General features: G+C 37.6%; 1 protein-coding gene and 1 long non-coding RNA gene across 5 annotated transcripts in view; one reads left to right on the top strand and one right to left on the bottom strand.

Annotated features, from left to right (window-relative positions):
• The window catches only part of LOC144035943 (uncharacterized), a 34,806-nt gene extending 30,836 nt beyond the window's left edge, over positions 1–3,970 (bottom strand). For both annotated transcript variants that reach the window (XR_013288539.1, XR_013288540.1), the window contains exon 1: positions 3,430–3,970. This is a non-coding gene — a long non-coding RNA (uncharacterized LOC144035943). The remainder of the gene's footprint in view (positions 1–3,429) is intronic.
• hdac7a (histone deacetylase 7a) overlaps positions 1–14,507 on the top strand; it is a 55,443-nt gene that overhangs the window by 10,771 nt on the left and 30,165 nt on the right. For 2 of the 3 annotated variants that reach the window (XM_077546056.1, XM_077546039.1), the window contains exons 1-2: positions 3,618–3,859; positions 4,631–4,705. The gene's annotated coding sequence lies outside the window, so the exon portion shown is untranslated. Of the gene's footprint in view, positions 1–3,617; positions 3,860–4,630; positions 4,706–14,507 lie in introns of those variants that run through there. The other variant, XM_077546048.1, reaches the window with a different exon arrangement.

Genomic DNA, 14,507 nt, shown 5'->3' with positions numbered 1-14,507 from the left:
GCAGATTGTGTAATTGAATAGACTGAGTGTGTACACATGCACACTGATGTACATTGCTGAGCATGTAGCACCACAAACCCATGCAGGGGTGTGTGTTATGAGAAAGGTATTTGAGTTCCCCGTCTGCACAGACGCACCGAAAGCTGAGTGAGCGAATGGCGGACCCCCTAGTGAGGAAGACAGACGCACGCCACTTGGTTTCAATATTGCTTGAAGACATCACTCGGTGACCCAGCCTACGCTTAGGTTGGAAAATAGGATGGAAATGGTTTTGCTTTGTGGAAACAAAGAGCAGTTCAAAGTGGGGGGGAAACGTTTTAGAATGTGAGTGAAACTCGCAAAAATTGTATTGTATTGCCTGATTGGAAAATGTGAATGTTGAAATATGAGAAAGAGCAAGAGCAAGCAAAAAGAATACAGTATAAAATAAATTAGATTAAATTGTTTTTAAAAAGAAGTTAAGACCAGCTGAGAATCCAGACTTGTTGATCAACACAAAAGGCTTTAAGTGAAAACTGCGAAGGGGTTCCAACTTGCTATTTTCTTCACCTTAAGTTGTTGACCCAATACTTGTGTCCATACACCGTATGCTGCACAAATGCGTAGAACACACTATGTGTGAACATGTGTGTGAGACACATTTCCGATTCCAACCCAGAACCTTTTTACTGTGAGACATTTTACTGGGCTCCCCATTAAAATCTTGTGTTTATAAATCCGTAAAATGGCAATCACAAACATGACTCCATATACTGGGGGTAAAACGGTAAAAGCTGCAAACATAACGGATGTGACTTGCAACACTTCACCCTCTTTCCTACCATGCACTACTTGGATTAGCATCTATGTACACAATGAAGTCTGTTATTGGTATTAACGCAAATGGGATCGGTAAGTACGCAAAAGTCGCCATTTTCTCAGACAAAGCTTGCCTTCTTTTTTGTAATAAACAACTATGTACATGCCACGAAGAAACACCACAGAGTCTCCTCCATTGTAGTCATGTGTTTAATATGTGGCCTGTCTCCTCTCATTCAGCGTATTTATTATTAGCTGATCACATTGGGTCATGCTAATAGAATGTTGCACTCTTTACGTAGCTGACACGACCTCAACAGTACTCAAACTTTTTGGGGCCACAGAAGGTCCATAGAAAATGGATGGATTGACGTTACAGTGGGTGACTTAATTAACTTAACAACTTTGACTTACACTACAAATTACATGGCTATTAACAATGGCTCCAGTACAGAGAACATTGTACTTAGAACAACAAAACAAACAAGAAAGAAAGAATAATATGATATAATACATTTACTGCGATGGCGGTCAGCTGTCAAGTTCTTATTTGTTGGCCTAAACACTGATTGACACACTTTACAACCAAATATATATTTTCCCCGTAAATTTGTCTTGGCTGCAGTGCTTCTTGTACATGTTAGATTTTTTTATTATATTTTTTGCCCAATCAAATTTCAGCTTCTCTATACTACCAATTCAATCTGATTGGCCTTCCCACGAGAGCCAGTCAGGTGACTTGGAAGACGATCATAACTTCCCAAATCATAGTTGTGCATGCACCTCATTTCTGGAAAACACTACATTTAGCCCGGTACACACATAAAAGGATTTTTCAAGTCTTTAAATATTGCTTATCTGTTAAAACTATATGGAGGCGGATGTTTGTTTTTGTTTATGGTCGCTTCCTTGTTTGGCTATATTCTGTTCCAAGTCAAAAATTTCAGTCATGACACGAGAATAGCTGAATAATTTTTTTCATGTGCTTGGGGTAAGCCGACTGGCGACTACTCTTGAGCCGTTTGACTCTGAACTGTGATATGAACAGAATGTAGCCAATCAAATTGAGACACCTTGACTGACCAACGAAGAGGCGGCGGTAAATAAAACAAAAAAAGTCCTACATTATGTCATTTGTCGTTTTAATATTGGTTCCTCTGTTACCAGGAAGTCTTTTCCAAAACAATTATTTTACCATTTTACAATGCTCCCAACTTTCGGCCCTCTACGCCACGGAAACACTCGACAACCGTCGGCGCATACCCAAAAGTTCCTGCTCGCATTGCTTGCTCGTCTTTACATTTGTAAGATGACGTAATCACGCCAGAGCTGTGTTTCAAAGTACAGATTTTAGACTTGTGTGTGTGTGCTCTGTATTAAGATCATCCTAACAGCAGTCTAGACTGCACACAAAACAACAAAAACTGTTGCCTGATTTTTTACAATTTTTGTGTGGGGTCTATCACAGACCATGGTATTAGCATGGATTTTTCAACAACTGTGACATAGAAGCCTGCATCGGATTATCTCTCAGCATGACAAATTATTGCGAAAAATTGCTTTATTGGGTGACATACAACGTTTGTTCCAGCATAAATCATGGTGAAACATTGCAGTCCCGGCTTGTGTAATAGCGATGACTGGAAGGGGGTGTAAAGTTTATTGCCTAAACCGAGAAGCAACTATGAAAAATGTCTACATTGGTTCAAGCTATGTGGAAGGCCACACGTCCAGCTGAAGTCATTGAGAATGAATAGCAAAAGATATGTCTTCATATACACTTTCAACAAAACATCCGGATGCAGTGAGTGTAGCATAGCGTCTCACACTAAAAGAAATACAGTAAATGAAAAAAAATCAGGGGTAGGCAAGTTCGGTCCTAGAGAGCCACAATCCTGCATGTTTTTGATGTCTCCCTCCTCGAACACAGCTGTGAGGCTCCTGCAGAAGGTAATTATGAGCTGATGATTTGAAACACCTGGGTTGGAGGCAGGAGACACCGAAAACATGCAGGATTGCGGCTCTTTAGGACCGAACTTGCCTACCCCTGACTTAAATATTTGAAACCTTTCTGCTTGCTCTCCAATATTGATATTCTTCAAAAACTTGGACTGAAAAATCAACTGGGAAATCTGGCAACTTTGCACTATTACTGCTAGGATTTGCTGACATTTTGGACAATTGTCTAAGGAAGCGACGGAACCATTGTGACCTCTGACAGGGCATGGCTACGTGCTCTGTACGGAATGGTCCATTTTCCCAGGACATTCATAATCAGTACGATGTAATTTCAATTAGATTAGCAATGGGACTGTTTCGTACACAGCCCGACACTGACAATTTATATTTTGGGATTTGAGATTTAATGTTGAAAGCATCCCAAATTGACTATTGTTTCAAACAGAGGTTTCCAATCTCAATTTCCCACACCACGTTTAAAATGAATTAGAATGATTAAATAAAGTGTCAGCTGGGGTGTGGTTAGGGTCTCACAGTCCAAAAAAAAAAAAAGCCTTGCGGGACAGCCACTTTCATTTGGCCCTACAGTGCAACACGTACTGTTGAGTGTGAATTTGACTGACAGCAGATGGAGCCACAGAGTAGATTCCATTGATGAATTTAAACACTCACCTTAGCCTCTTATGTTCATGATGATGACGATGATGATTAGAAAATAAACTACATGGAGATAGGCGCTGATTGGAATGTGTCAGAAAACAATGATCCAGGTCCGAGTCAAATCGAAGCTATTTTTGGTGGGGCCCGCCTTGCTCGCTTGCTATTTCTGTCAGCAGAAGAGCGACGGCGGAGGAGGAGGAGAAGGAGGGGGGCCGTACTGGAGGGGGCCGGACTTTTTTTTTTCCAGCAACTTCGCCGCGACAACTCTTTTTTTCTCCCCTTCCTCCTCCGCCGCGGTAAAGCCTGCTGACAACAGCACCGCCACCTCCGGTTCAGGTTCGCCATGGCTCTCGGATGTTAACAGACGTTAGCTGGACTGGACGTTAGCTGGATTGACTTCAACGAGTTTTGGATCCACACGGGTCGAATGTTGCCCTCCAAGGTATGGGGGGCCGATGTAGAAGAGTTGGAAGTTTGTTCGCCTACTTTCTCCTCTTGCTTGGCGTCGTAGTTTTTGAGTTGCTAACTGATTTAAAAGCGAGGAGGTGCACAGGTGTTCTCACCAGTAGTTTTAGTGAGCCGTTCAATGACATGTTAATGTGTCGTTTTTGTACGTTTTCAATGAATATTCGAGCTTTTATGAAGTAAAATGTACCAAGTCAGTAACAATTATATTTCTAAACATAAACTTAACACATACATAGTTGTTTCAAATTGATTCTGAGAAATGAATAGTTAACGCATTTATTATTATTTGTATTATTATTTGTATTATTATTATTATTATTATTATTATTATTATCATCATAGCATAATATAGCATAGGCGTTCAGAAGCACCCTGAAACGTCTCCCCATCACTGCATGATTGGCTGTGTGTTTTGTGTGCACGAGAAAGCTTTCTTCTGGTGGCCAAGCCACACATTACCTGCTCAGGCATTGTGTAATTCATTCACCCATATCTGGGGTTACAAATTAGACTTGCATTGTCTATTTGCGCCCACCAAGGTGAAAATTGGGGAGTAGAACACCTCATAAACTTTTATCTTCATTTGTTGGCCGCTTGTCACTATTGCAGCAACTTCTCTTGATTTTTTTGTTTTGTTTACTCACATGCAGCTCAGAAGGCAATACACTGACATTTTTTACATTTTAACATTCACTTGAAGTATTTGCATGTAATTTACATTTTATTGCTTTTTTTGTCCCCACAGATGGAATCAACACCCAATAACAACAGGATAAATATATAAAGAGGGGGCAGTCCAGCGTATTTCATCCGGTGCCAGGTAGGTTTATGACTGTAAAAGACCAATGACTGTGAAAATGGCCCACAGCTGTCAACATTCGAACATTCATGTGCAAAAATGCTGCCAGTCTGCAGTAAGCTCCCTCAGGATGACATCTTGTCTTCTTTTAGAGTTTTTTTTTTTCATTTATTTCAACAGCTCACACATTGCTGGCAGTCTCTCTACACGCCTGTGGTGACAGCATTTTTTCCAGCATGCACAATGATGTAAGCGGTTAAATTGTGAGGGATTGGCAGTAAAAGCACAGAACAGGTGTTGGCCTATTTGGAAAGGCGAATGACACTTTGTTGTGTTTTTCTTTTGTGTGTGCATTCAGTGATCTTGTCTGCTATCTATTGTGAGTGCAATATCATGTCAAGGTTAACGGCAAGGTACATTCCAAATTTCCACTAGTTGTTACAGTATTTTGACTTTTTTTTTTTACATGATGCAAATACTAAACCTGGGATACAGTGGAACCTCCGGTTGAACATCTGTTCTGTGACACTTGTTACTTCCAATTGTTTTTTTTTCATAACTAACTCTAGATGCAGCGTTTTAAGTAACCATTTACAATTATTGTCACAAAAACATAAAGAGGAGTTAACTCCCGTGTAATAAAACTATCCATCCATTTTCAAATTTTACTGACTTCTTAACCGGTTCAGAGGACACAGCCTACACCCTGGACAAGCTACCTGCCAATCACAGGGCAAAAATAAAACAGAAATAAAGTAAATTGATTTAAAATAGTTAAATATTAAATTATAGTTCATATTTAATTAGTATATTGTACTGCTCACAATATGAGTTAGAGATAGACCGAAATGTTTTTTTAGGGCCAATACGATTATTAGTAGTCAAGGAGGCCAATGACCGATATTTGCAGTCAATATTCATCTTCACTAAAAATAAAAATATTGGCATCAAAATACCAACTCAAACTCTTAACTTTGTCGAAATGTTTTTAAGCATATGTTTTATGAACAACTTTTAAGATTTTCGAAATGTTGGCGTGTTTTCTTTTTTTCAATTTTAGATTGTACACATCTTTGTTTTAATATTACAACAAAAGTTTCAAGGACCTCCCAGGCTCAGCATAGGTTAAAAAGGTAAAATAAACTTTTCTATTGTAAATAAAGTTTTACAAAATATTTGAATTGTTAAATTTTTAATTATCTTAGTTTAATATTCAAACAAAAAACAGATGCAGAGACTTCCCAGGGTCAGCACCATTTCATATAAAGTTAAATTTAATTAATTTTAAATTTCATATAAAGTTAAATTTAAATAATAGTGCATGATAATAATAGTTAAGTAATAAGTAAATAATAGTTTGATGCTATTTGTCAAACTGCTCAATATTAGCGATGATAAGTGGCCCGGCTAATAAGGGATCGATCCCGATACTGAATAGCAGGCAGACAGACGAGATCCCTTTTTTATGTCACAGTACCCCTTTTTTTTTTTTTTTTTTTTTTTACACTTTTCCTCCTTGCCAATATTAGTACCCCTTTGTGGTAGCATCACTAAGAATGCCCCAATAAGCTGATGATTTGTGATTTGCTGGTTATGATTGTTACAACTCAAATTATTGTTTGGCTTTGAAACGTACAATAATTATTTTCAGATTTTTTTATTTAAACAACTCTAAATTGGCCACTATTCAGGTGTTCGACTTTGGAGGCTTCCCTGTAGTTTGCAAACATCAGTTTGTAACCATAACTTTATCAAGTATAACTCACACATCACACAGCATGTCTTAGATCAAAAATGTTTTGCTCCGCCCCATCGCAAACCAGTTGGCCAGCTGTTTCTTTGTGTGTTCTGCTGCGGGAGGCACATACATGCCTGTGTGATCGCACTGTGTAAAATAACAATGGATGTCTGGCTCAATAGAGTTTGGCTCGTTCTGTGCCAGCCTACGATAACTGGATGCTAACTCGGCACTGCACTGCCTGTGCGTGCGTGTGCATGTGTGCTCCTGTGGAAAAAGTCCGTGAAGTCATGGCCGTGGCTTACAGCGTCTGGTTACATGTGTGCAATTGACACTGGCTCTTTCACCATTGTCTCCCACTTGAATTAGTTTTCCTTACACTGTCCATTGTTTGAATAGTTTAGTCATAAGGCAGCAACAATCTAGTCACATGCGAAAAATGTGAAACACTCACATAACACATGCTTTGATTATGAATGCGAATTGTTGATTGAAAACAATGTACAGGGGAGTGGTTCTCCACATTTTACGATGAAAATAATTATTCTTTTAACAATTAAGCATTCAATGCCTAATTGCCGATGTAATGTTAGCCTTCTTTAAACTTTACTCTAATTCAGATCAAATCAGCAGTGGCTCAAGTATAGCACTAAATGTTTCGCCTTATTAAAAATATCAATAATATTTTAATTTGAAAGATAAAATTCAACTTGCACTCTGACTTTTGTTTTACAAACCAGACCAGAACCAGAGCACACATACAAGCTGCACGGTTCCTTGCTCAAGGGCACCTCGGCAGTTGTCAGGAAGCGTACTATCATCTCGCAGACTAGTATCACTAGCCAACAAGTAGTTGGCATTTTTTCATTCGGTAATTATTACATTTATTCATTTCATCTATTTTGTTTGATAAATGCACATTAATATGAACACTGTCATGCCAAAGACCACTATTATGTGATCATACTTATTGCTCTCATTGTCAATGTTGATGGTTAATATTGCAGGTTTCATTCCCAAATGGGTTCAGCAATGTAGTCTTCACATCCAATTCCCTCGTAGGTTTGTGCATGCTTTGCACTCGTATTGGTCCATTACAGTCCTGTAAGGGCCAGTGATGCACAAATTGATTACATCTGTCACCTACACAGGCAAGGAAACGGCGGCATGCATGTCCTTTTTCATGAATCAGAGTTTTAAGATTTCCACACAGGCTGTTAGCAAAATGTTCCAAAAATATTAGTCTAGAAGATGGAGCCTAATGTACGATATTATCAATTGACACATTTCAGTCAGTGCTGGATTTGCACCAAACATTTTTTGAGTTCCAGAACAATAGTAGTTTTATGGGTAAACTAGCTTTTAGACAATCCCACAAAAAACATCCATCTATCCATCCATCCATCCATCCATCAATTTTATCTACCGCTTGTCAATGGTATATGGTACTTGATTTCTACAGCGCTTTTCCACCTTACAAGGTCCTCAAAGCGTTTTACGTATCGCCCTGGCCAATTATCCGCACCGATATTCAGAATTTTGACGAATATATCTGCATCGACCACTTTGAAGAATCATATGGCCAATAATAGATCTTTTTTTTTTTCTTTCTTTTTTTAAGTTAACTTCAGGGAATTTATTTAAATGTAATTTATTTTTATTAACTTTTCATAGATGCTTCCGACCCTGGGAGAACACTGCACCTTCTTTTTGTTTGAATTTAAAACTAGGATGATTGAACAATTTCATACTTCAGATATTTAACAATTTTTGAATGCTTTATTCATTGTAGAAAACAATTGTTTAAGTTTTTATTTAAGGATTTTTTTGAAACTCCAATATTTTACGAACCCTAAAAGTTGCTCAATTAACATATGCTTTAAAATTCTAGAGTTAGAGTTTGTATTTTTTCCAAATTTTGATGCTAATATATTCCCTTTTAGTGAAAATGAATATCGACTCCAAATATTGGCGTCCTTGACTACTAATAATTGGTATCGACTTGGAAAAAAACATATCGGTCTATCTTTACTTTACATTCGACTACTCATTCACCTACTGATGATGCAGAATCAGGAGCAACTGGGGGTTTAGTATCTTGCTCAAGGATACTTTGAGGTGGTCACAATGGCATGGGATTGACCCCACAACCCTTGGGTTGGGAGACAACCACCGTGCCACGCCGCCCCCTCTTTAGTTGGAAATTGCAACTTGGTTTATTGCGTTTCCCGTTTAGTACCCAGATGAGTTGGTTTCTTTCTTTGCCATACCACGCCCTCTTACCTGGTTTTGTTTAAATCAGTCAAGTAGTTTTTTGCTAAATGCTGGTAACAAACACACATATAAGATAAAACGACTACTCAGAAATAATGTCGTCCAGTACACCACATAATGCCCACAAAGAGACTTAAAATTCTTGCAACAATCTTGTAACAAAGGAAAATATGATTTGAGTCAGTTCACATAATGTGGGCAGATGCATACACGCACTGTTTCCACGTTTGTCTCTCCACTTGTGGATGCTTGTGTTTAGTTCAGGGGAGACTTAGGGCACCCATAAGAAGAAGGAGAAACAACAGGAACAATTGATGTACTGTAGTTGTGGTGGCGCTCATGTTTCTGTTTTTCCCAGTCTTGGTTTTCAAGCACTCTGGATCAGCTGACCAGAGTATTATTTATGCCTGTATGCTCATCTGATGAAGACTGTTTTGGTCATTTGCTTTTTGCTCTTTGAAGTAATCAAACCTGAAGCCGAATATCAACTTTTGCAGTGATCACAGGGACTTGTTAACCTTTGCTGATTGATCATTTGGTCCCACTCACTCCCTTGGGCCTTGTGTGCACAAAAATCTTGCAGGACTGGGTCTAGTAATGGCTGAAACAGTAGACGGCTATTTTTGACCTGCTGAACAAACGGCTCGATTGTGCTGCCTCAAGGTGCATGAAATCACTTGATATGCCAGGGGTAATGTGTATTATACTCCCCAAGGGGCCACTAGTTCTTGTGTGGCAGTCTTGCATGTGAGTACAGCACACAATTGTTATTATATGTATATGTGGTATGGTGTAGATTTGTCAAAATGAAGCGATTAATCGATCATCAAAAGAATCACAATTTTGGTAACTGATTGTTTACAGACACTTTTTCACTCTGGGGTAATCAACATGGTGCGAGGTAACCCCCAAGGATCAAATGGGTAGCCCTCAGGCCTGTTCCAAAAATATTACACCAGTGATGGAACATTGTGCATTTATAGGAATGATGCATAAGTAATAATTTGAACACATAGACACTGATGCATATTATCTATAGCAATTTTTTTGCATTTTGATATTGATTTGCTTCCTAATTATTGTGCGAAATCATTACATAATCTTTACAATATCGGCCATTGTTAAACTCATTTGCTCCCAAAAATGTTCTATTTTAAATATTGCCATGGTCCCAAAAACGTATTTATACGTTTAAAAAATAATAATAATAATTCTAGAGCATATAGAAGGCTTTGATGCAGCCTCTGACCTGAAGAGGTCACTTAAAGCAATGGTAGTTATTATAAAAAAATTACCAGCACGTGGCAGCAGCGTATAAGAGATCAACCAGGGCCATGTTGCAACAAGCTCTTTTCCCCAGTGTTTTCGACAGGTTTGTGAATAATGATGAAACTTAGCTATATTCTAATGCCAATTGCTGCAAAACAGAAACAAATACAACAAATAGACTCTAATCTTTCTTTTGGTAGGTTCCATGTTTTTATAGCAATAGAACACAATATTCTATGGGCCTTGCAAAACTATAATCATAATCCAGTAAAACAGACGGGAGCGAAGGGGGTTGCTTCAGTGAACATGGCTGAGAGTGAATGAGTTAATAATTACATAATGAGAACATTTGCTAAAGTTAATTTGAGCAATTTGTTATTTCAGAAGTGTGTATCAAACTGGTAGTACTAATGACAATGCCAAAAATTAGCCCTCAGTTTCCAAAAGGTTGGTCATCCCTGGTGTAACTTAAAGTCCAAATCCTCTGATTTCAGCCTCATAAATATTCTCTGATTTACCTACGTCCTTCATAAAAGTAAACACATGTCTTTCGTATTTAATCAAAATTGGACATTTTGCAAACATCTGCTTTTATTTGGAAAACGATGATCACCCAGCCTTTTTTTTCTTACATGTTATAAACCAAATCAATAACTGACCCATAATCAATTTATTGGGGGAAAAATATTGTCAGTAAGTGAGTTTAATTTATTACTTAAACAATCGTTATTTACAACTTGTAACTAACATGGTTACATTTGATGTAACCACAGAAGTGTATGCCAGACTAGTAGCCCTTCATATTAATGGGTACCAAGAAGTGTATTTACATTACTCCATCTCGTGTGAAACCGTCTTGGTTTTGTCCTTTCTACACACTCAATCTTATGGGTTCTACTGTCATTAGATTCTACAAAAGTTCTGTTTTGTAAATGTTTCACAGTGTGTGATCTGGCACTTAATCTTTACCACGTCACAGTGTATTCCAGTAACTTTTATGAAGCTGACCTTCGATATAAAACAAACATGAATGGTCATTTCACATTATGACCTTACTGATTGGCTGGTGTTGTCACAGTATCTCTTCATATGGACAAACTCCTTGTGTGTGAGAGATGTATGGTGTTCAGTGAGGTTTATCGCTTCAGGCTACCGGTACTTTAAAAAAAATTGTGTTGTGGAGGAGGGGAGAAACGTATTTAGTTCAAGTACTCATGTGTTTGCATTTGCCTATTAGTGATCGAACAAGTGTCAAAATGTTTCTTTGTTTGTATTACTGCCTCATATAAATGTCCTGACAAAATGTTCCACGTTAATGTATTTTGCAAAAAAACATCAGACTCAATGCCAGATATAGTGACTAATAAACATAAATGTCTCATGCATACAATGCTTGAAACATTTCTTAGCCCCGCCTTAACAGCACGGGTCCTTAGCAAATGTAATGTAGTTGTTAATACAGCAGTAGATGCTCTATAACCATATTTATGGTTATACAGTAATGTGGTTGTAAAGGTAAGATTGTTATCCATAAATGTTTCTAATTTTTTAGTGATTCATAAAAAAAAAAGAAGAGAGAAAATAATAGCGAAGTACATTATTTCTTCATGAAGAAGATGATCATTATTGACTCACTGCGGCAGATCAAATACTGGTTTAAATAAAGTTTCCAGTCTGAAAATTTAAAGTTGAGTAAAAAATGGGAACACTTCTGGAAAGAGTCCGCCTTATTGCAATTGATGTTTTTTTTTGTTTTTTAATGACAGGTATAATACATTTGTGAAGCACTGTACACACTGCAGGGGAATTTCCAAGATTGAACACAATCTGTTTCATGAGTGTGCTACTGTGCTTGACTTCTCAGTAATTTAACAACAAAGTGAATTAATTACATCCAGGCACAATGGTAAAACCCTTAAGAACAGTACAGACCCTAATTAATTCAAATTGTAATATTCATAACTTCCAGATATTTAGTATAAAAGCAACTGCATCTCTGCAGCTAGTAACATGAGGCTAACCCAGATTCATGGCCGTTTATCCAATCAAGCGTGTACCAGTTGCGTTAGTTTCTTGCATCATCACAGTATTATTTTTCAGCTGGTTGTATTGCTGATAAAAGTCTTTTGGTCCAACTCCGAAAATGCACTTTTGGGCTGTTTTCAGTGGCCGAAAATGGTGAATGACTTTGGACTAACTCGATTAGGCCAACATTACTGTTGAACCCTGAATATTATTTTTTTCATTGTCATTTTATTTCAATGACCGTTGTGGGTTTTTCTTTCTTTAAAAGATGAAAAAAATGTTGTGGTACCTGTCCTATATTTCCTTGTCCTAACCAGAGTGCTCATAGTCTTCAGGATCAATGTGTTCTTTTGTTATTTGTGTAGATGGCCCAGTGGGAGGATGCATGCTCATAAGACTCTGCTTACAGGGCGCTCGACTGCCCCTAAATGGTGGCATTTTCCCCCTAAAATTTTAGACAATGCAAGTACATTTTTCATCCAGTTGTGCATGTGCGACCAGTAAATTTGCTGATTTTTATTTTTTAATTCTTAAATAATTTGTTTTGCACAGTAGTGTTAATTTTGTCAACAAAAATTAAACTTTTTTTTTTTTTAATAATCATCAGCTCACATTTTTAACGAGGCAATGAAGCGCCACAGCAAACGTAAACGAGGCAATTAAACACGGCAAAGTTACATGAGCTACAAACATATATAACACACATTGAACCGCATATATAGGTGACATTTCTCACAACTCTACTTAATCTCAGTCCCGCACACCGAAATGGCGCTGTTGTAACGAAATGAACAAATGTTACCTCATAAGGAGACACAGGAAACAAACAAGATGGAACAATCATCCCCCCGTCTTTCTGACACTATTGATTTCAATATTATGCAAAAAATTTACTTGACACAGAGGTTGCAGTTGCACTTTAGGCCAGAGGTGACAGTCATGAGTAAAAAAGTGACAAACTCCACAAAGCAACTTGAATGTACTTTGTAAAATAAACAAATAACAATACTTTACAAAACAAAAAATCAGTACTATAGTTTCAGACATTGTATTAACTTATTGTAAAAGAAAATTGATAAAGAGCAACAAGGCTGTTATAGGTATAGGAGAATCATATGAATAACGCCTAGAGAAGGCCCGGGGACATCATTCACATAACCACAACACTTAATCAAATCAGAATATGTTGACATAATGGATGTTGATTGTGGAGAATTTCAAACAATGACATTGTTAGTTAGAAACATTTACTCAGTTTCCAGTGTTTATTACAACATACATTTGGAGTGTACAGTTCCGACAAGTTCAAGGCCTCTTCCCATTGTCCTTAATGGTTTGTTTTTGTCTTGCAATAAGTACAGTACTTTTCCGGTTGCTGATAAAATTGCTCCCAAGAACTGAGTGCTGGCTTTCAGATTTTGTCAGACAGTTTACTGAAACAGACACTGAAAGGACAAATTTAAACAATAACTGTGAAGTGCCTACCTAGGTAGATAATCAGAGTAAAATGTGGGTGAACAAAACAGTTATGTTTACCTTTCAAGACACATTGTCCAAGTGTTTTTGTTGTGTGTTTTTTTGTAGTGACTAAGAAGAATTACTGGATTATTTCTCTGCTGCCCTCCCACTAAGTGAAAGCTTTTAATAACCATTGTTTGTGCTCCAGTCAAGGCCAATTTTTAAGATAGATGTCTGGAACAGTGAAAATGAGTAAATCTCAGCAGAGAAGAAGTCGCCACAAATTCACCAACCAGACTTTGATTTGTGAATTGAATAATGTTGTTTTACAAATGTTATGGCACAGGACTATGCCATTTCAGTGTATATGTCAGTTCTTATTATTTTTCACAATGTTAGATCAGTGAAACATTGAAATGTACCATTCTTATAACTCCTATTCTTATTTGTCTTCTTTGCACTCCTTCATACAGTATTTCCATAGCTGCCAAACAACATTATAGAATGCCAAGCAACAGAAAATCATCTGTGATTACACCAAGGCCTAAAATGGGCAGAAGAAGGCCATAAATGTCAACACAAAGTGCAAGTCATATGGAGGGACACTTAATGACACGGAGCAAGCAACAGCTTTCCTATCGTTGCCATCGCTAAGTTGCTAAGCGACCATAGCTACTGCTAACATTGACTCAGGCTATCATCAAAATTCACAAATTATTGTTAACATTGGTCAAATTCACATTCTAAGGAAGGAATTCTCCACACTCTTTCAGTTTGTATTAACACCTGCTTTTATTGTATTGTTGATGATTAGCTCAAAACAAGTTGGACTGTATACGTAATCGTATAAACAGTGAACCTTTTTAATTAGAGAAGCTCATGGTATTTTATACTCATTTGCACAGGCCAGTGTAAAGTGTTGACTGAGTTAAACCAAACTGGGCCAGGCTCTCAGGATAGCGGAGTATCTAACCGGATAAATCAATTCCTACCATAATGCTTATCATCTGAAAAGCCTTCACGGCTGATAGGAATTCTTTGTAGCCACCAATCTCTTCA

Source organism: Vanacampus margaritifer, chromosome 1 (assembly GCF_051991255.1).
Source record: "Vanacampus margaritifer isolate UIUO_Vmar chromosome 1, RoL_Vmar_1.0, whole genome shotgun sequence".
Lineage (NCBI taxonomy): Eukaryota > Metazoa > Chordata > Actinopteri > Syngnathiformes > Syngnathidae > Vanacampus > Vanacampus margaritifer.
Note: the sequence above shows the minus strand (reverse complement) of the source record. Positions and strands in the feature narration are given on the sequence as shown.